This window comes from Nipponia nippon, unplaced genomic scaffold (genome assembly GCF_047370975.1).
Source record: "Nipponia nippon isolate SJK-2023a ecotype South Korea unplaced genomic scaffold, ASM4737097v1 scaffold_1, whole genome shotgun sequence".
Lineage (NCBI taxonomy): Eukaryota > Metazoa > Chordata > Aves > Pelecaniformes > Threskiornithidae > Nipponia > Nipponia nippon.
The window spans coordinates 136,289,564-136,312,688 of record NW_028262290.1 but is presented as its reverse complement, the minus strand read 5'-3'; the positions used below and the strand labels follow the sequence as shown (position 1 = coordinate 136,312,688).

The following is a 23,125-nucleotide window of genomic DNA, read 5'->3' as shown; positions in this document are numbered from 1 at the left end:
GGATGTAAATTAATAAAAAAAGGAAAATTAAAACAATGGAAGTTTCAGAACTAAAGACATTTATTTCTTGGGCTGTAAACTCTTTGACTTGTTTATAATTTAGAATAATACGGTAGATGGAATGAAACCTTTTGTAGATAATTTATTAATACAGAACTAAGAATCAATAAACAAAGGATTTTCTTACAAGTTCTTCCTGAGCTACTCTGTTCGTTGGGTCTTCTAATGGTTCCAGTTGTTTCCTAATACACCTATTTATGGCCCTTGAAAACTGATTGGGGAGATAAGAAAGCTTTGTCACCTTCTTTGATTTTTGCCTTGGAAGATTTTTTTGGCATAATTCCTTCAACCAAAGGTTTAAATTTTGTCATGCATATATGATGCTTGAAATTTATAAAGGATGATCAAGTTTTATAAAGCTTAATAACAAGACTGCCTTTTCAGTATGTACTACTTGCTATAACAACTTACAACATCTTATCCGTTCTGGAATCTGATAGTGTATTGAAATAACTGTCATCGCTTTTGACACATGCTTGAAAATATACATAGCAAACTGTTTATGCTAAGCTAGACAGATTTAAACATTTCAAACTGTGCAAACCCATCAAGATCAACTCAGAACTGAACCTGGCTGGGACACTTCTGGTGAACAATCTTTCTTCAACTACTATTTATTTGTCAAAATCAATACTTTCAATTGAATGTAGTAATACCGCTAAGAGATTTGGAGAAGGCTGTTCAGTGCCAAGATAACATTTTTAATGAATAGCGGGAGAAGAATAAAAACCTATGTCACAATTATACAGTAGTTTGGCAGCTGATGTCAGATCTCAGAAATCCGTGTTCAAATCTCTGCTTTTCTCACATTGCCAAGGTGATGCTAAACACTGCGTGTCTGGACCACCTAGAATAATTTTCTTTTATTTGCTTTGTAGAAATTAATATTTCAAAGAAGAGGACTTCATCTGGGTCTCCTACTGCAGGTGAATGATGGAAACCTTAGTTAGCAGTTAGCTTCATTCTCTTTCACCTGTGTTAATGATGGCTTTTCATGTGCATAGCATGTTTTTTATCTCAAATGAACAAAAAATCACGAGTGCACTTATGATATTTGTAAATAATACAAGGGAAAATTTACAAAGCAGAGCTTATTTTCATTTTGGAGCAAAGGTGGAATGCAGCCGCTTGAAGGACAGTATAACTTATAGTTTCTGAGTAAAACAAAGCCTGAAGTTGGATCAAAGGTAAAAATTTTAGCTGTGCTTGATCATGTAATGTAATGACTACCACCTTCAGGGATTATTTCTTCACATTTTCTAAAGATGTGAATGTCTGAGTATTTGTTTTCAAGAAACAGTAGTTTTGAGAGAATGTTGAATGTCTGAGAAGTCCACATGTGTGAAAATAAGTAGTTGTTTTAGAGTGTGGTGGGTTTTTTTTTTTCAACTATGCAAAATTCCAGTCACTTAATCAGATATTTAAGCACTTTCTATGTCTTTAAAATCTAAGATTTCTACTTTTCAATAGATTCTAGTACCATCTCTGACACTGACTATCAGACAGAACTTTCTTCAAGGGGCAATTAGCACTATAAAATTCAATTTCGTGTGTTCAGATTGTGTATTTCTAACAAAAGTTGCCCTTATGTTTGCTTCAAATGTGCCTTTAATTTCAGTGCCAGGAGAACAAATGATAATAACTTTAAAAAATTAACCTCTGCATTTATTGTCTTTTTGTAGTAAATGAGCCTTTACTTGGGGAGGGTTCCAAAGGCATTTCTTCTGGGTGGACTGCCTGAATACTATTATAGAATACCATGGGGCTAAAATTTTCTACCTCCATGTCCCATGAGGGTCTCTCTCCCTCTGTTGAAATTAAGCCAAAAATAATTTCCATTTGCTTCTGCTGCTATAAAAATCCTCACCTTCTCCTATCTTTTAATAAAAATGACTTCCAAGAGGATAAAAGTGCAATTTTTCTTCTCACCTTATTTGAATGCAGAGAAGGGAGGCGAGTGCAAGGTGCTCATAAAGACATCCATTCTGGAGGCATCTGATTGAACTAGAATGCCTTCCCCACCCTCCCCTAGTTTGTGTTTTGCTTTATTGCTTAGGTAAAAAAAAAATAAATCCCATTTCAATAATTCTTGAAAATAATTTCTTAAAAAATATGACTCAGTTTCATAGTGTGCAGCAAAACATGTATGTCCTTGCAGAAGCACTGGGAGATGCTTACTGTCTCATGAAACATTAACATGACTTCTAGTGTTGCACCTACAAAATCCCCAACCAGAAAGAAATTCTGTGAGACTGAAGATGGAAATTATAGTGACCCACGTTCAGCCCATTCTTCCAAGCAGATATATATTGGCTGCAGGAGGAGCATATAAGCACACATCCGCTGACAACCCAATTTGATTTTTTCCCCAGGAGCAGGAAATGGGGAGAGAAGAGAAACTTGCTGCACTGTCACCTCTTCCCCTTTCCTCCTCTGTTCCCAGAGCACACAGGAGAATGAGGACAGCGTAACATGGAGGTATATGCAGAGACTGATTATTTCAAGCCAGTGAATTTCTTGCCTTTTTGCAGGTTAAGAAATTACTTAATAAACAGTAACAGCATGACTGTGTTTTGATTTCTTTATTCTTTCTAAAATATTGAAGTAGAAGAAGAGGAGGAAGGAACTGAAGGGAGTTACTTTGTTCTGAATATTTCCTTAAGATCTTAAAATCAGAAAAGGATCATCTGATCCTGGGAGGCAAGAGGTGTTTCAGAAAAAAAAACCAACCCCAAAATTGAATACACAGATTACATATATCCCTTGACACTCAAACGGCAAAACAGTCTTTCATGTCCTATGCAGAAAACAAGGGCACGTTAAAATTCTGTATGTCAGTCATAGTAAAAGAAATTACGTTTCCTTTGGAGTGATTACTTCAGCTAACTCCTCTTTTGGAGGATGAATGTCAACCTGGATTACCACCATTCTATCTCCAAAGACAACACCATTGAAAAACAAGATGTGATTTTTAAAATAACATTTTTGTGACTTCAGCTTATTTACAGAATCAAGAAATCTAGAACTAGAATTTTTCAGTCCTCACCTGTCTCAATAAGAATATACCTGTCTGCTTTGCAACCCTGTAAGAGCTGAAAAATAGGTTTATTATTTTGCACTGTAAGACTTCATTAGCAATAAGACATTTCTGAATCCAGGAGACCTTTAAGACTGTCTCCTGCAATGCAATGTCTCTTTATTGAATGTAGAAAGTGGGAAAAAAGCTGAACGTTTATTAAAGATAAGTCACAAGAAATAAGATTTGTGATTCTTTGATTTCCAAATAAAATTTATGCCATATTTTACGTGAAAAGTTTCAGATTGAAAGAAATTATATTTTCTTTACATTTTTATTTTAGGTGTCTCCATTTACTAATGAGGAAAAGGTAAAAAATAGACATTTCATTGGTCCCTTCATCTTGGGAGATTAAATAAAAAAGAAGGACCAGCAGCTTGGAACTTAAGCAGGGGTAAGAGAAAGATTTTTTTTTTCCTGAAATAAAATAATAACAAAATAAAGAAAATACTCGATTGCTAATTTTTTCAATCAAATTTACAGGACTTTGCATTCTTGTTTTAAATCTTGCCATAAAAGAGACAGGCCACTAGTTTTAGAGTGATCCTTCTCCATTTTGAAGTACTTGCAGCTCTGCATATGATACATGTGTATGATTTAAGTATGAGGCACCTTTGTGCTTCTTCAAGAACATGAAGGTATATCTGAAGACCAGAGACTGAATGAATCAGTCCAGTCATTCCCTGAAAATCAGGTTTTGAGGATGGACTCGTTCCTTCTAAATGCTCACTCATGTCTGGAACACCATAAGGCTTGAGTTGATTTTTAAATTGTCATGGTGAGGTGTCTCACAGTAACTTCAGGAGGCTGCAGCCTCAGAATAGCTGCCCCATCCTAGTGCCCTAGGAAAACCTTAGTCTTCATCTCATGCAAATACCTCTTACTAAATAGTTCTGTATCTGCCTGAAATTAATGTCCAGGTGAAGATAGCTGTTGAAGTTGATCGCAAGTTGTATCTCAAAAAAGATAAAATGAGGTATGCTTAGAAAGACTGACATACTTTGATTATTTTTAAAATATTTTCTGCCATTAGTTCAGCGCAATGCTACATATCCTAAGAGTCTGCCTGGATTCTGTGCTGCTGCTGCATGTTCAAACTGGTATGAGAGGAAATAGCTAATGGTCTTCTGTGACTGGCTAGAAGACAGTGTCCAGACTGATAACCGTTCAGCTAACTTGAGCACTGTGATCTTTACTTTCTGGCTTCCAGTTGGACTGTTACGTTTTCAGCTATTTCAGTAGAAAAATGCAGAAGTCTAGTTTGTGCTGAGAGCAACAACTATTCTAAGAAGCCTATTGGTATAGGAAATTTAAACCATCATAGATATGACTGTTTTCAAAATGGAAGAAAAAGTTTATTTCTGATTTATTTTTTGCAGTTCCCTAGAAAGTCACTAAAATTAAGAATAAAGGGGTAAGAAACACGTACAAGTGAATTTATTTAGAAAGAGAGTTGAGAAAAAGAATTGTTGGGTAGATATAGGAAAGAAGGAAAAGAAGAGAAGGTTAAATCAACTGAGAGAGAGTAGAAGGAAATATATACCATCATCCTAGTGTGATTTTGGCTATTTACTCATTAGGAGACACACGAATACTAAAAAGACTCACTAGACAGATAAATAGCAATGTGCAAATATACACTGCTGCATAAATTTAAGAGGAAAAAAGACATTACTGAAACCTGAATTTCTTTATTGAATAATTTACTTTGTCATCATAAATGTAATGCTATATTGCCTTGCAGTGTAACTACTGGAGAGATGTGTTGGTAAAGCCCAGTCCCAAGAGGGATGGCTGAAGAATGATCAAAAGCTTGGATTAAATTTATTATTTTTTTGCTTAGGTTGTTTTTATCATTTTGTTTTGGTTCCTGGAATTTCTTATTAACTTTACAAAGACTGTCATAGACCGTTTTTTGGACTTTCTTCCTGTTCATTTAGTTTAATGGATGAATAAAACTTTTCCACAGAAATTATAATAGTGGGAAAAATTTGTAAGACCATAAGCATCAGACTTTGAAAATATCCATTCCTGTAACGGGTCCGTGTAAATTCTGACATTTGTGGGTCTTCTAATGCAGAAGTCATTTGATCCTCTTACCCTGTGCTAAGAATATTTCATGTAGGTAGCTCTTGTCTACCAAGGCTTTGTTTGATGGTGTCAAACTCTGTGAACTTATTAACTGAAGCATAGAAAGTTCACTGGAGAAAAGGAGTCTGGGGAAATACTGGACTCCTTTGAGTCTGGTGAACTTCTAGAACTCAGTGTTGCACATGGCCAGTTCTTCCTGCTTGCTGTGTCATTAATCAGTTCACAAAAGATTGGAAATTTTGTTTACTAATTTTCCTAAGTGGTAAGACTTTAATGCTGACTGTACTCTACTTGGGCCAGTTCAAGGAAAATGAATAAGGTCACCCTTGATTCCCGCACTCCAGAGAAAAATTCTAAGAATGCAAGAGTGTTCTTCGTAACTAACCTGTATTTCAGCAAAATAGGATAACCTTTCTGTAGTAATATGGTGATGGCACATGCATCATGATGCAAAGATTTGATCTCAAAGGATAAAATTAAAAAAGCTGTAGCTCTGGTCCAAACTTTCCCCACAATTAACGTGGTATAAATTGATCATAATTGAGGTCAGACTAAAGCACATATTATGAACCAGTTTTGGAGTATTTTGTCTCAAATTGGCAGAAATGAAGATGGCTGGCTCACAGAAAAACTGGGATTTAAGCCTAAATGTATTTCCTTGCCCTAGTCTGCATGCCAGTCCCTTTGCTAACATGGATAATTGACTAACTCCACATGATCCCTTTTTGGTATGCCAATGAGAATACGTTATTTTATATTCAAATACTGGTGGTACATACACATGAACTAACAAAAAAAAATTATCTCTGAGTTTCAGAAAAGAAATGACAGTCTGCTAAAAATCACCACAAGCCAAGTGCAAAGCGTCCCACAGCAGATTGACTGCACAGGTGATCAGCAAGAAACTGTTAAAGGCTTTAAATTTTTTTTTGTGTGAGTGGAGGATCACATCATGATTACTTTTCCAGTGCTTTTGATGCCAATTATTGCTTTTTTATCTTGGATTGATTTCCAAATATCTAATATTTCATCATATATGAAAGTGGACTCTGATCAAACACCCCAAATTTCTGGGCAGTTTCGATGAAAACCGCAAGCAGGGCTATTCTATTTGAAGTGACAGAGGAGATTGGATTTCATTCTCAGTTAACCAGAGTACTTTCCCTGATTATAAAAAAAACGCTATACTAAAAATCAGGGGAGCCATTTTTCAAAACCTTTGCCCCAATGTTGTATTCATGTGTTTCCCTCAGCTGCAATCATATTAGATACAATAATATTGCACAGTTAGCTGTAAAATATATGTTTTAATTTTTCCAAATGAAAGAGAAATTGGTGAGGATTGCTTTTGATAAATGCAGCATATTTACATATTTTAAAATAAAGTATACTTCTTGGTATGTAATCATATAAGAGCATATATTAAAAAGTGTATTTCTTGAGAACAGAGGAAAAAAATCTGAACTTATCTGCATATTTTAATAAGAGATAGAGGTGTTCCTATTTCCTTTCAGCATCTGAGGGAGCTACCTTCACAAAGGTCATTCTCCTGTAGGGATTTTTTACAAAAGAGTCTTTTTACCTCTTGCATACATGAACAAGAGGATTTAAATATGTAATGCAGCTTTAAGGTAGGGAATTATATAAGGAGTGGGTTCATAATTGAGAACTGTAGGACAGTGCAATAACCATTACAGAGAACATTTCAAAAATGCTTTCATTCTAACCTTCAGGTTTCACTCCTAACTTTCTGAAGTCTTTAACTTCGAGGGGATGTTTTTAGATGCAATCTCGCTACATCCTTGCTGTTTACTTTCTGTTTAGCACTTTGGCTTAATTTTGCTATTATATATGTTTAATTTTACTAGTCTTTAGTTGGGAGAGCTAGAGGGGAAAATCACTATCTTTAGAGATAGAAAACAATCATGTGGCATTGTTTTTCTAAGCATGGAAAACTGCTAGTGACAGAAATTGAAATGCATTATGTTATTGCGGAGAGAAGCACCTTGGAGTGGTCTGATGAGAACTGATGTTGATTTGACAGAGTTCTCAGCTGTTCAGAGCTGTTTTCCGCATCTGAGCAGAGTATTTTTTTACAAGAGTGTTCAGCTTTGTTCATACTTTCTTTGCAATGGAAATTTAATTGCTGCTATTTCAGTTGGCATGACACTGGGTTAACACTGAGCATTTTGGAAAGAACACTGTGAGAGTAGGTTATAGAGATGCATGCTACACGGGTGTCTGGAGTTATCAGCAGGCAGTGCCTTTTGCCTGTTCATGATGTGCCTTTCCTATGTGTCCATGCCAGGATTTGTTGATTCAGTGAAACAGATATTTGGAGAAGTGGATTTCTGCTCCAAGAACCAGGTGAACCCTTTCAGGGCTGGCTTATCACAGGTAAGATTGCTTGAGAAAGAGCAAACTGAATGTGTTTATATTTTAGATCTATTGCCAAGGAATGCCATAGAGTAGAAATAAGCAGGCCAGGGGCATTACAGCAGAGGTTGTAATTAAGACCAACCCTCCTATATAGTTAGACTGTGCAACTGTGTGGTAAAATCTACCACAGAGAGTAGATAGAACTTAACTATAGGACCAAACCCAAACATTTTAGCAAAAGGTCTGAGGAAGGGTCTGGTGCCATTTCATATTACTCTGGTTTAATAATGGCATACACTAACTAAATAGTTTGTGACCCTCCTAATGGTTCTCCTTTTCATGCTGCTGGAACCATCAAACCCTGCTAAGAATCTGAGCACATCTTCTGTTAGGCCTTACAAAACTAGTAAGCACCTCTTGTCCACTCCCAGCTAGTTTGATGTCTAGAGACTGAAGGGCATAGCAACTAAAAATCATGTTCCTTTTATTTGCTTGTTTACAAGCAGTTTTAAATAAAAACTGTCAGAACTGAGAACTGTTGTATGAAAATTTGGCAAGCATTTTACTTGGAACATTTACTGTATCCCGTTTCTAAAGAAAATCAAGTCTTTGTGCATATCTGTTGTGAACTTCAACAGATTATCAACAGAAGGACATCAGTTCAAAGCAATAAAGCAGTGTCAATTTTTTTCAAAAAGAAATTAGGCTTTTATTTCTATATACCTTTCTTTGTAAAGTAGTGTCATGCACCATTTAAAACTGCATTGCATTTTTAAGTACAATCTACAACAGTATATCAGATATGTTCTTCTTTGCTTCTCCGTTCCATTTTCACTATAGCTGACCAGATGCTTCAAGTAATTATATGTCTAACACAGACAAGTAACACTGATAAACGGGTGATCCTATCTGACTCTAAAGGATTGTCAAGTCACTAGCTGATAGATCAAAGCTGAATTTAAAAAAAAAAAAAAAATCCTGTCCTGTGTAATTTATAAACCAGGACATTTGGTATCAATCTGCCTTCTGCAAAATGAAAGAATCCCAAGTTTTGGGAAGATGTCCACATTAAACAGAGAGATACTCTGTGGAAGCCACAATACACAGTTACAGCCAACTTGGGTTCAAGTCCAAATGTTAAAATGTTCTTTATCCAGCTAAAAGGGGGACTTTTTAATAAATTCTGGAACATTTTCCTGCAATAATCTCCACATGTACTTTTTATAAATGTAAACATTAGCTGTTGCTATGCCCTGATTTTATTTTAACCTGAACTGTATTTACTATACCTAAGGATAATTCACATGGAGCAAAGAGCCCTAATATTTGTATTTTAGGATAAATATTATGAATATCTCTCTCAGGGGAAGAAAATGTTTAGATAACCTGCCTTTCACACAGAAAAGCTGGCTGCTGAACCTTCAAGCCAGCAGTTCTTCCCTGTCTTTCTAACTGAGAGATAGTACTACATATGAAAATTCAGTGCCTCCTGGCCATATTTAAGAAACCCTATTTCTTTGTGAAAGAGGGAGAACGTATGGAAGCTGTAAATAAATTATGATTGCCGAAGATCAGAGGAATTTTTACACAAGACCAAAGCAACTTAAGCTCATTCTTTGATACAAACCTTTAATAATTCAACACAGTGGTAATTTTGGTATTGCTAGAATTCCTAACAATTGAACTGATCTCCAGGTTGTTAGCAGATGATTAAGAATTAAGTTACTAGTAGCTGACCTCTGCAGAAGTCATACGATTCAATGTTTAATTTAAGCAATAGGTATGACTTTATTTCTAAGAGGCCCTGGAAATCTCCATGAAAACGCTGCAATACACGTTTGATGACGACACACTGTTCTGTTCTTTAATGAGTATTTCTTGCTCAGATGTCAAAGGCAATCACTCTGAGCTACTCTTATTCAAGTGATTCGGAAGCGTGATTTAGAATATGATGCCTTAATGAAACAGCATGCTGGATATCAGAGAGAAAAATCAGCAAATCTTCTGCCTCCTTCTGCTTCCTTTCCAACAGGAGTATCTAGAATAAATACATACTTACTGAGGAAGGTTCATCCCCTTTAAAAACATAAAAATTTCGATCCTATGGTAGTGGGGACTCACACTTAGAGTCCTACTTCAAACAAATATAAGTTATGAAGCATGGACGCTGATTTCTCCTTTGCAGGAAGACTGTTTTTCTATACGCTGACCTGCCAAATCTCAGGCATTTTGAGCTGGGCCTGTTGGAGATGATCCCTCTCCCGCTGTCATGCCTGCACCTCACACATTCCCTCTCCCGCTGTCATGCCTGCACCTCACACATTTGCAGGGCAGTACTCCAGTGCCTGGCCCCCAGTAGTGCCCGTGCCAGCACACAGAGCACAGCTGATCGCTTGCCCATGAAGTAGGAGGGAGCATGTGGAATTTCACAGAACCAGGAGTGCATGCTTCCTGATGGGGTGCAGACCAGAGAACATCCTTCATCCTACCCTCTCTCTCCCTCTTTCAGTAATTTAAATCCACAGCCCTTCCTCTGTGGTGGGGCTCACCTTACCCATCAGATAAGGTAAACCTCAACACAGTTCTTAGGCAATCATCCTGCCACATGTGTGTCCTTGTCTTCAGAGCAGAGAGGGGGTGCCTCACACATCATAAGGCAGGAACTCTGACAGGTCGACATACGTGAGGTGAGTAAAAAATGTGAAATGATCAAGCTTGCACATAGGAACATAACAACAATTCAGAGTGTTATTAAGGCAAAATATTGAACTAGGGAAGTCAGCAAAACTATGATCAGTTCCTGTTAACAATCTGATCTTGCTTCTTGTAGATAATGTTCTTTTACTGGGCTTTTTCCTCAGCTCATGTAAACAGCGTAACTCCATTGAAGCCAGCGGAGTACTTGATTCCTACCAGCTGAAGTTCTGGCCCCACAGAAGAACATGCTTCCCTTCCAATATACTTCTTTTTTTTCCTTTTATTCACCTAATGCTAATAATAGTCTACAACTTTTGAATAACTAGTGTGTAGGCAAATGCACTTTTAATAGCAAGTAAAAGATTCAAATTAAAACTGCTTGGTTTAAAAAAAGAAAAGAAAGAAAGAAAGGGAGAAAGCCAGCATAAACAGTAGTGACCTGGCAAACCAGTGAACTTCCAGATGTGCATTAGTTTATTTTCAGGCAGGGTCAGATAGCATATTTCTGTTCTGGCATGTGCATTCATCTTCTGAACAGGGTGGAAATTCAACATAATGAGCACCTGATCATCCATTACTAATAAGCCAGATATGCCCTGTTATTTAATTCGTTCTTTCATAATTTCATACACTATATATTGCTTAACACGATACCAGTCAGTCTAATGGAGAAAGCTTGTCTTCATCCTTTTCGGTCTCCCTGCTAGTAAATGGATTTAGAAAAAGGAACGTAGTCTATTATTCAAAGATGGTTTCTAAGACAGTTCACAACAGGTTAATGAATGATATCTAATACTTATATTAGACCAATCATATTAATAACAGAGAAGAGCACATGAGGGTCATAGTGCTAATTGCATAGAAGGTCCAGCCAGAAGGTATCTTTATCTTAGAACTCAAGATGCACCAAGTTTGACTAATCACCCACAGTGTGTTTGCAATTAAAATAACACTGTATTAACCCCGTCAATGTGAGGTATCAATATTTTATGTGTGGCTTGACAGTTCTAAGCTGAACATTTGTGGTGCTTGATATCGTGCTCACATAGAAAACACACAGCTCTTGCTCTGCTTAAGACTGCAACCAAGGAAGTTACACAGGAGAAAATTCAAAGGAGATATTTTTTCCAGAAATTTCATTTTATTCTATTATTTTTCAGAATGGTGCTAATATCATCAAAAAGAAGTATTTTCTAACTTAAGTTGCTTTATACACCACGACGCAAAATCTGGGGTGTTTTAGAATATGTTGAACAAAATCCTATTGAAATCAATGGAAAGACTCCTCTGACTCCTTTAGCTCCACCCTGAATTGAAGGAAATGAAAAGTAATGTTTTCATTTTAGTATGACCCTGACTGATTGTCACACAAAGAAGTTCAAAGTAGGCACAAGGCATGTTGCATTAACAATAGCTCTGTGTATGAAGCAGATCTTCACCTGGTTTAAGTCGGTATGGGGGTCAGAGCATGTGTATTCTGTTAATCATGTAAGCCTCTGGTTTACACATGTAAAACATATGAAGCAGTTTAACTTGCAGACTGAGCTCCATTTCCCAAATCTGGTCGTCAAAGAGGAAAATGTTGGTCCTTCCACCTTAGCCCACATCCCCAACTTTTCCCCAACGCTCTGCCCGACTCTCTCCTGTAGATCTGGTTTTCATTTGCACCACTGCTGTTATACTTGTGATAGCACATCTGTAGCAAACACAGACGCCATTGTCTGAAAACCCACTCAACCTTCATCGTTTACAACTTAAAAAAATAAAGAATCCCCATTCCCCTCCCCCAAACTTTGATGAGTGTTGAGGGTACTCCAAATTCCCAGATCACATGCCCAGAACCATTGCATAACTTTCTAGATTTTCTTTAAAAGAAGCATTTATCTGAGAGCCAGGTGCTTTTTTGAATTCCACTAAGCATGTTACAAAACAAAGTAAAAACTGCAAGACTCTTGAAAGTGTCTGTTCACAATGAACCAGCACTAGCTTCTTTGTTAGATCTCAGGTGTTTTATGATATGTTTTTGTGCCAATGGATTTTTATTTTTTTTATATTATTCTTGTTGGTAGTCTGAACACTTTCAAATGTTTGTCAATTGATGGTCTCTACATAATGGGTACAATCCATATCTGGGTCAGACCTTCCAGTTCAGGTACAATAGCTTAGCTCCCTGGAGCTGTGATTTTTTTCATGTAATAGATTTGTAAAGAACTGAAATGATGCCAAGTAGACTTAAATGCTTTTCCTCAACTTTTGCAAACAGTTGTGCTTCTGCTTGGATCTTCTGCAGACAAAATTATATAAAGTTATTTCAAGTTTTAAAGAACATATTGAGAGAGGCCTGTGAGACATAAAAGCAGTGATAGATTTTCTTGTTAGGCCGCTATATTCTTGTATCTTCTATCTATCTTCTTCAGAAATGCCTTACTGAAGATTCCTGCAGTTATAAATGCAATCAAGGTTTTTAAACCACAGACAACACAGCATAATGTAAACTTTTCAGTGAAACAAACAAAGCCAACAAACAAACTCAAATAGATCAGTAGCTACTAGATCATGCTGGACAATAAAGGGAGGTCCCAATTAAAATCTGACAGAAATTAATTATTTCATTTTGCGTAGATATTTTGAACAACACTTGGGTTTTTAGTGCCCCAAATCCAAACACTTTCAAAATGAAAACTGGACTATGAATCTTCAGTTTTCAAAGGATGATGGTCATGTTTGCTTGTTTGTTTGTTTGGTTTTTAATTCAAACATCTGGAATTGACCAGAGGATCTCCTTGCTTTGACTTCAGGGAAACTTTCAGCAAAGTTAGCAATAAAATCTTCACACCTCCACAACAGATTTCAGACACAGTGGAAAGTCAAGCACTGCTCAACAAGTGGAAAAAAAATGCTGGTCAGGTTGGGTACCCAGACCCCAAAGTGGCCTGAGTGGAAGTTCTGGGAGGGCAGTGAGCATCTCTGATCACGTCATCCATCTTCAGAAACCCAAGACAGATCATGACCTCATCAGTGGGACCTGATTCTCTGTCAGGCTGGTCTTTGGGTGCTTTAGCAAACTAAAAACCCTTGAAATTATTACAGTGTCAGAAGGGTGTTAAAATATTTTCATGTAGGAAGATTTAAATCTCACATATAATTATGTTTATATGTAAGTATCTCATATACCCAAACAGGCCAGACAGCTTCAAAACTCTCTTGTCCATCTGAGGAGAAGCACTTCCACATAGTCTCAGATACCCTTTTCTATTAAGAAGGAGAAGAGGGGCAGCAAGTTAGGAGTACTTTTGGCCTCAAACTTTCTCTTGTCCATCAGTGCTAAACAGCCAAAGTGTGAACATCAGAGGTGGATCTGCACCCTGAGAGAAGCATACATCGTAAAGTTCCTCCCCAAAAAAGCTGCAACCATGCTGTACTTGAAAGCCACAATGGCAACAAAAGATATATTAATCTACTAAGGCATATGAGCACTTCAAGAAAAACTTGAGAATCAAGGACTCAATGCAATATATACCAATATATACAGGTAAAGTTGACATTGCCTTGTGAGGGTTGGGGTTTTTTTGTTTCTTTTTTTTGCAGGGCAGGGATACTATTTTATAAGATTTGGTCTAGTTTGGTTCCCTTTTTTTGATAAACATTTTGCTGAACTGCAAAAGCCAAATCTAAATCCAAAGTTTCTTACTGTACTTCAAAGAGTCATTGGAAAGTCTACAGGACACACAGCTGGGATCATTTTTATTTCTGTTTCTAGGCATACATTGTTTTTACTGTCAATCAGATTAGTTTCCTAATACAGATTGGCAATATAGATTGCCCACTTGTGCCTTAATGTCTTTTTTCCTAATGAACGGTTACTGAAGTTTGCTAATCATGACACGAAAGAGACTAAGTCACCAAATGAAACATTAAAGCCTCCCAAATTCCATATGAAGATTCAAGTAATACAAGTACTATAGTAATAACATTAGATCTAAAGCCAGTAAGTGAAAGAGAACCAAGGGAAAAGTTGTTCTCTTTCTGCATGTGTGCCTCTGTATCTGTGCATTTGGCAGCACCTTCAGCCTGTTGCTGATGGTGAGAGTCTCTTCCCAAAGAATCGCAGAGAGTCAGAGCATAGCAGACAGCAAACCGGTAGGTACTGGGTAGCAAGAATAGGATAGACAGGAGGGAATGGACATGTGCATGTGCAATCATAATGGTAGAACACTCAAAACTTTTCAGAAAAATAAGGAGGAGTTTAGGAAATCTGTCATTGCATTAAATGCGTTGAAATATATATCTCAGGAGAGATTATTTTTCTAAAGAATGCTTATCAGGACATGGAATTATTTCAAATTTCCTTTTTTGTTCATTTGTTTGTTTTTTTTTTTTCTCTTTTTTAACTTCAATATTGTTAATATTGGAAAAAGAATCCAGCAGGTGATAGATTAGTGAGGAGAGGTCCTGTTAACATTTTGTTTATTAACATATACTTCATCTACTTGGTTCCTTTAACCACAGTTGTGCACAGAAAAGAGAGCATACGCCAACCTTGAGCTAAAAAATTCACTGTGTGGCTGTTGATAAGTTGATCGCTCTCTAAAGTGCCTGATGAATTAGGCATAAAGATCCACATGATGAGGAGGGTTCATTAGCATGAGTTCTCTCTCACAGCCGCAAATCGTGCATCCCCAGACTGCAGGATGACTAAGGGGAGAGGGAGGGTGGCCAGACAAGCCCTTGCCCTTTCATGGCTGGTGAAGGCAGGGAGCAGAGCTGTGCTCCCACTGAGGCCTTTCGCAGGGTGGCAGGCCGTGGCGCGCTGCAGACCATTCAAGCCCTTTGTCATTAACCCTGCACAGAACTGAGAGGCGTAAATATACAGAGAGGCTCACAGAAATTTTTTATCGTTAAAAGTTCACTTGTTTTCCTTCAAAGTATTTTTTGAAGAGTCATTTAAACTTCTGTGGTCTGGAAACAAACTCATATGTGAATGTGGGTATTTCCTGATTTCTTCTGGCCAAGAAATACTGCAGTACAAGAACAGGCTTTGGCCTTCATCCCCCCTGCAAATATTGGGTGTATGTATAGTGGACCCTGCAGGACCTCATCTCGTGTAATATCCACCAGTGGTCCCTTTTGGAAGTGACTCATGAAAACTGCATCCCCAGAGACCCTGATCATATTCCTATTCCAAGGAGGATCAAACTGACTAAACATGAGTTGGTACTGCTTTCTGTTGCTGTAATCGAATGTCAACCCTCCTGGAAAGAGAACAAATGTCGCTGGGGGTCTTGTATGCTAGGATAAACTAGAATCAAGCCTTGTGTTGCTTACTTCCCACTTCTGTCTAAAAATATAAGTTGCCTATAGGAGCTGCTTTGCAATCTTGTTACCAGTATATACACTCTATTTATACACTGCAGTGTTTTATTACATTAAAATTTTATTCCTAGTCAGTATTAATAAAAATTTCCTAAACTGTCTCGTAAATTATAAGAAAGTAACCTGTATCTGAGCTTCATCTAAGGTACATGAAAGGGAATTTTGGATTTAAAAGTAGGCAGAACAGAGGTGCTGAAACAGCAGTCACTTCAAATGCACACACTTTCTTCAGGGAAGGAAGACGTGTAACCATTTATTTTATTAAGAGAACTTCATAAAATTTAGTTGCCGTTTTAGAACTGAACTGTCTTTCATTGTAAACAGTTTGAAATACTGTATTCTATGCAAATGACCTTAGGCTGAAGTTTTGTGGGAAAACAGATTGTTCTTTTGCCCTGGTCAGCTTGCAGTTCTGAATGAGAAGTGGGAGGGAGCAAAAATGTTTGAGGTTAAATAAAACAGTAAGTTTTGATACTTCTTTGTTTGTTTGGGTTTTTTTTCCTTTTAAAAAAAGCGTTTTAAAATTATATGCAATGAAACTAAAATTTAGGTCAGTTTGAACTGAAAATGAATATGCTTGTTTTGAAAATAGTGAGGAGAAACATGCCAACTCCATTTGCATTATGAGGAGAGAGTGACTTGCAAGGTAATGATGATCTGAGTATTGTTGTGTCTTGCAGAATAAGGTAAAAATCAAAAGGAAAATTTTTAACAATTATTATTTTTTTTTCAAAAGATTATAAAGGTCACTTTAAAAAGGTATGACACAAAAATGTACACAGGCACTTTGGAGAAATTGTCAGTGTACCTGAGAATTGAGGACAGACACAGAAGTAGCTTGGAATTTCTCAGTAGGCACCTATCAGCATTTTAGATCCTTCTGTCTCCTCTCCTCTTTTACTAAGTGGCTTAGAAACCACATTTGCTTTCAATTTCAACAAATACCGTATGTCTGTGTTGAGAACCTTGATTTCTAAGGTTTAAATTCAGAGTATTTACGTAGCTGTGTCCACATTGTCTTGAAATAGCTAGAAAGCTATCTAATAGATATTATACATGCTTAGTATCTAATTAGTATATCTAACGTATACTTAATAGAAGAACTAACTAGAGCCCAGAGACATAGGAAATTTTGATCTCTAAATGTAAGCAGTCACTACAATGTGCACCTTCTGCTTTGCTTTCTTCAACTTTAAAAGTAATTTAAGGTCATAGCGCTCCTGCCTTCCTCCACACATTCCTGCCTTTCTGTGCCTCAGACAAACTGAAAAATAATCCCACAAGAAACCCTTTGTGTTTTGCCTAGTTCCAGCACAAGAAAAATACAATAAAATATACAGCCATGAGGGAGCGGAAAGTCAGGAATAGCCTTTTTGGCAGAAGAACAATCTTAAATTGTCTTACATAGGTTACAAAACCACACTTAGCTATCCATGGTTGAAATCTGCCTATCTCTTTTTAGAGGCTTTGGAAATCTTCCCAAGATTTTAATATAACATACCATCTCAGGTGTAGACTTTGCCTGGCATTAGATATCTATCTGTTGTGCCTTTGAAAACAGTTCCTTTTTATTTTAGCAGAAACTTAAAACAAACTCAGTAGAAAACTCTGGGATCCAGGGGTGCTTTTTGTCATGATGACACAGTTTATATGTACTGTATGAGACTCATGTTTCCAAGAGTGATTAGGATGTTCTGAGTTATATCAATCTGTGTTTACATTTGGATATTTTTATTCACGGATTTATTTTAGAATTGTACACTACATTGCAAAACATAGTTGGCCTTTTTCCACCCAATTTAAATTCATTCAATTAATATGTAAGCTTAGCAACAGAGGTTTTTCAAAGTTACCTTTTGGATTTTGACCCCATGGGGAATGTTCATGTAATCTAATGTAGTTGTTCTGAATAACATCCTAGTTAGAAGCCTAAAGTAGGTTAAAGTTAGGTGTCTACACTAAACAGAGGGACATAGGCATTTTTGGAATATTATTCACACAAACTAAGTTAGATGCCTGAAAACAGTTTGGATAAATATTTTCTCACTGTTTAACATTACTATTCACTTTGGATGTTCACATTTCTAAGTAATTTTGGAAGAAAACATGGCAAAAAACTTAAGTCTTCTTTATTAGTTTCAGAGGGCTAGCAGCGTAAGTCTACCTTACATTTCCCTACCTGTGCTTTTATCTGGGGAAGATACTGTATTTAGCAGGATTTCACATGTATTTTACTGCACCTCTGGAATTCAGTCCCTTACGTAAGAACATTATGGTGCTGAATTGGCTTGCTGATATAATGCTCTGGCACTACCTATAGCCAAATGCAGTGGTAGTTTTAGGATGATTATATTGGCTACACCAGTACTTGGAAAGAATGCGTGGTAACACCGAAACTGAAAGAGGAAGGGTCCTTCCCAGAGGATTGCTTTCTCTTCTTCCCTTGCGCCACAAGAGTGCATTTGATCAACCCATAGGCCACTTCTGTAGGTTGTAAACGATATCCTGCTCTCCCCAAGCCATATGCAAAGTATGTCAAAACCTAGTCAAGGAAGCCCCCAAACTCTTACCAACCAGAAGCCTTAGTTCGTTTTGCTATTTATTTGTATTACCACCTAAGGATATCATGGGAAGCCTGTGGATGGAACAAAATGGACTTTATACTGAATTTTGAACTGAGGACAGTTTCAGTGCTGTTTCAATGAAATCCTAAAATCCTGTAAATCTGTATTCATGTTTTTACTGATAAAATGTATAGTGATTTAATTGCCTGGATGAGATTTTTGCATGCCTCTCCAAAAGACATATTTGTAGGATGGTAAAGATGAGTCTGTATGGCAGAACAACATCTTAAGCTCACTTTTAAGATAACAATGTCATATATTAGGACCTAGTAATAGGGAGTTAAGTGAAAAGTAGATAATTTTTTTATGTAAAACTTTTTAGTCCAATAGTCAAAATATTTACCATTCAGATGAGATGAAGAAAGGAAGAACAATAATACTTCTCTTTATTTAGAGAGAAACAGGACTCTGAACCAAGTTTTTGGAAGAGAATATTTCAAGGTAATTCTCTCTTAATCTCTTCTATTGAAATAGTTCTACAAAGTATTCAAATATTCCTGGATGCAAGACCTGGAATTTGGGTTTATGCTTCTAGGGGACTTCTCAGAGTGCCAACACAGAGTCATTCTACCTCTTTTTCGTTGTTTGAGCCAAAACAAATTACCTGGTTCACTAAAAATGATATTGTCTTTAGGTCCAGTCATCAAAATGAAAATTCAGTTATTCATGCAGTCCCAGTCATCCTGAAAAAATTTCTGTCACACCATAATGATATGAAAACAGTAGAATTCATATGTTGTCTCATTATATGTGTATAAAATATAGGATTCCTCAACTCTTCCAGAAATAAGTAGCAGTGTTACCACAAATTCTTTTTTATGTGTGAAGATTTTACATTAGTCTGTATCTGAAAAATCAGGAAGGGAACAGGAAACTGTGATTACAGAAGAGAACTCAAATAGCATATTAAATCTTGGAAAGAATGTTTCTTTTTTATTGTGTCTAATACTAGTCTGAGAGAAGGAGTGTGATACCTTTATTAAACTAAAATAAAGCAGCGTTCATCCATAATTCTGAGCTTAATACAATGATTTCAAAGTGCTGCAAAGACTGTCTTCAGTATTATTTTGAGCCATCTTCTAAAGCACGGTGTTAGTAGTAATGTTTCTGTCTGACTCCATAGTCTTAACTAGAGTAGCTGCCTGCTACAATATCTGATAACTACCTGTACTGTCAAAACACCCTCAGCAGGCAGTTCTTTCCAACGCAACTCACAACATATTATTATCGCAGCATTTTTTCCTAGTATCTTCTCTTTCTGCCCTTATTGAAAGATAAAGTAGGGCAATATTCTACTTCAGTTGTCCAGTACAAAAAAAGCTATTGTATCTGCCATTACAAGGGTGATGCAGTAGCCTTGTGAACAGCTGTTGTTGAAGAGACACAGTTGGGAATTTTCTTAAAAATGTTTTTCTCAGAATACACTGATTGGTTGAAAGTGAAACTTTTTTTTCAAGGTGGTATGTACCTGTTTTAATAAGGCAAGGATTTCTGATCAGGGAGAAACAGACATGCACTGACCCACTATTCAGCTGTTTCATTTAGGATATTTAAATCCATGAACTGAGTCTGGGGACAGGTCAATTTGATGTGCCTTTATTTCACTAAGTATTGTAGAACCGTTTCAACTCGTATCAATAATTCAGGGTTTAACGAATGACACAGGGAGGCCCTGACTTCATGTCTACATGTAGAGTGGAACATGGCACTGCTATCCTACAGAGTAGCAAATCTTCCAGCAAATCTGGAAGCAGTATGGTTGTGTCAGCCTGCTGCTGGACCTACATGGTTTACCTGTGCCGAGGACTGCAATGTGCTAGCTTACAAGCACTGCCACTGCACTTTAGTGCCTACACTAGTTTGGCGTAGTGTCACTGTACTGTGCACCACATCAGTCAGGCCAGCTATAGCTGAGGATCTCTTCAGTGGTGTAGAAAACAATCCTGCTGTGGACTTGTGCCTTACTGCTCTGATTTTCTTTTCCTACTCCCCACTCTTCCCACTCTTTTTTTCTTCTTTCTGTCTTTTTTTTTTTTTTTTTTTTTTTTTTACTGTTATTGTTCTCCTGGTTCAGAGCAAGAAAACTTAAAGAATCTTGTAAAACTTCCCTCGGATGAGAAAACAGTTTCCCAGCTACTTCGGAACATTACAGTATCTGGAAGAATAGGGAGAAGGTGGGAAATTGCTAAGGAGTCTGCAAGGTATATTTATAACTCAGGTCTCTTAACCATAGCTAGAATTTTGCTTGAAAGCACCGTTTGAGCGTGAGAACTGCAGAGTGAAATCCTTAAAGCAGCATATTCTTATCTTCTATATTTGATGTAAATACAAGTTGTCTGTAAATGTTGGTGTCTGTAAACATTACTGATATTGCATCTGCAGTACACAGTGGTTAATAAGGACAGAAAATAACAAATGATAACAAGTAACAAGTGGTGTATTCATCTGTGCTCCACAGAACCTAAAGACTAACAAAAAGTCTTAAGATCTAAGCTTCAGGCTGATCCTGAGATGTCCTTTGCTTTTGAGGCTATGCCTCCTTTTACTGGAGTACAGTCCAGCAACATCTTCCTTTGAAGACATACGTGATAGAAATGCTTAAACCCAGCCCCAAGGTAAAAAGGTATAAAACACAATGAAAGTACTAATACACAAAATGTACTGCCAGCTCTCCCAAGAATTAAAGAACCTTCACAATGTCCAGTTCTTTCCATCTTTTCTGGCAGGGCCAGAGCCTCTGTTTCTAGCCCTTTAAGTTTTAAAGCAAAGAGGAGTCAAACTAGGTATTTGCTAATTTTGATCAACTTTGAATTGACTGCTGTTTTTAGAGAATTAGTGTTTTATATCTCTGTTAGACAAAGCACATACAAGTGACTCGCTTAAGGACATACGATATATTCATGACACAGCTGGGAAGGGAATCTGAATTACCTGATTTTCAAAACTAGTTTGTAAGCAATAAATAAGCTCTTAACATGTAAATTCTCTAAGCCAGGGCTTCATGTTCTTGTCTCTGGGTACTTATAAGAAGTGGTACTATATATTGTTAAATTTTCCCTAACTTGACTGCTGGGTGTCCTTTTTAGGCAGGCCCCCAGCAGTATTATTTCCAGCTTGCAACTAGTTTAAAACCTAAAGAACACAAAGTCATGTCCTTCTACTTAATAGCAGAATAGTATTCTTCTTACAGGGATGATAGTTTTCAGTTCAGTGTTATGCTGTCATTAGTGTTTGCTTGCTAGAGAGTCAAGTACCAAGAACATCCCTGGATTACCAGTTGGCTGGTTTTCTCTTCTGTAAAACCCGGCCTTCTTATGCCAAGAGAAAACTCTCTGCATAGACATTCACAGCCTTCAATTTTCCCCCTCCTTCTCAAAAACATGCTCTTTTCTGAACTTTTAAATGTATCTCCCAAAGAGGCAAGCTCTTTAAAATGAAATGATAGGGGGAGGGACAGAATGGGACAGGGACCTACCACCACCAAAACTGACTTGTTTTCTCCAGTTTTTAGCTACAAGTTGAGACCCTAGCTTTGTTTTTCCCTCATCAGATGCTTTGGCATGAAGCATCCAAAACATAGATTGCTGGACTTGTTCATGGCATTTCAAAGAGAGCATCATTTGGGCCATACATTAGCAAGCAGGCGAATAATTAATAACAACACACGTGGAAGCAAATGAATGTTTTGCTTGTTGAAAGAGAATGAGAAAGTCAGACAAAGGCCTGGGCTCTATGTCCTTGCCCTCCACAGCAGCAGAAGAAATAATGTTATGAATAGCATTTAACTTGAATTTGTAGCAAACTGCTGCTTTTATCATAAACAATTGCCAGATGGTATACATTATCTTCCTTTTTTCTCCTTTCACAAAAGCAGCATTAATTGCAGAGCAGCCCAGGGCTCCACTCAGCTCATCAGTGTGATAACACTTCATGACCCTGATTAGCCGTCAGTCTACTCAATTAAAAAGATCATTTAGACATTCACCCAATCATTTGCCTATCGAGCCACCTGGGCCTCAACCAGGGGCTCCATTTTTAACATTCTCCTGCCCTCTCTCATCTCGCCTAGCTTTTTTACATATCTCCAAAAGACGTAATTGAATTAAATAAAGCGTCTCAGGGGCAGCTGCAACATCTGCTGTTTGTGGTATGTCAAGCCTTCAGCATTAAAAACAGTTACATATGCTCCAAATTAGCAGGTCGCAGAGATGAAACAGTCGATGATAGTGTTTTTGTGCCAGCGTGAGAAGCAGCTCACAGCTGTGTGCAATTTACAATTAAAGGCTTTATCAGAGCTCAATTGTACTAGTGAATCAAGTGGTGAGAGGTCAGTTAGTGAATTAGACCAATTAGAGCTTGTACAGTTAAATTATCTGTCTTATTACCTACTGATAAACAGCCTTGTCATATCTTTACTCAGATGATGAAGCTTAGAAGTGTTTTATGAGGTGATACTGTACTGTTTTGTGTGTGTGTAATGGAACTCAGTAGCTCAGAAAAGTTAGCCTGATGCAACAAGCACACAGCAGGCAACTTTTTAAAAAAGAGAGGAAAAACCCCACAAACACCTGCAGTTAGAACCTTTAAGCAAAATCAAGTTAGAACACAAGTTAAGATTACAAATGTTGGCTGTATTTCAAGTGGTATTTTTCTGCTTGGTAAAGTCTAAGTTCATAAAGTTATCCGAGGGAAATGTTATGCTTATGATTTCTAGGGGTTTTTAATTACTGTCTTGCTCTCTCTCACTCCCACTCTGAAGGAGGGATGGCAGGCAAAGCACAGAATCTAATAAAGTCAGGCTCTGATTTCATACTGTAAAATAATG

At 37.2% G+C, this 23,125-nt stretch overlaps 1 long non-coding RNA gene across 1 annotated transcript in view; it reads left to right on the top strand.

Annotated features, from left to right (window-relative positions):
* Positions 1-23,125, top strand: part of LOC148057633 (uncharacterized) — a 366,117-nt gene that overhangs the window by 320,489 nt on the left and 22,503 nt on the right. Inside the window, exons 20-23 of the long non-coding RNA XR_015708086.1 lie at positions 939-986; positions 2,433-2,538; positions 3,420-3,530; positions 7,536-7,624. This is a non-coding gene — a long non-coding RNA (uncharacterized LOC148057633). The remainder of the gene's footprint in view (positions 1-938; positions 987-2,432; positions 2,539-3,419; positions 3,531-7,535; positions 7,625-23,125) is intronic.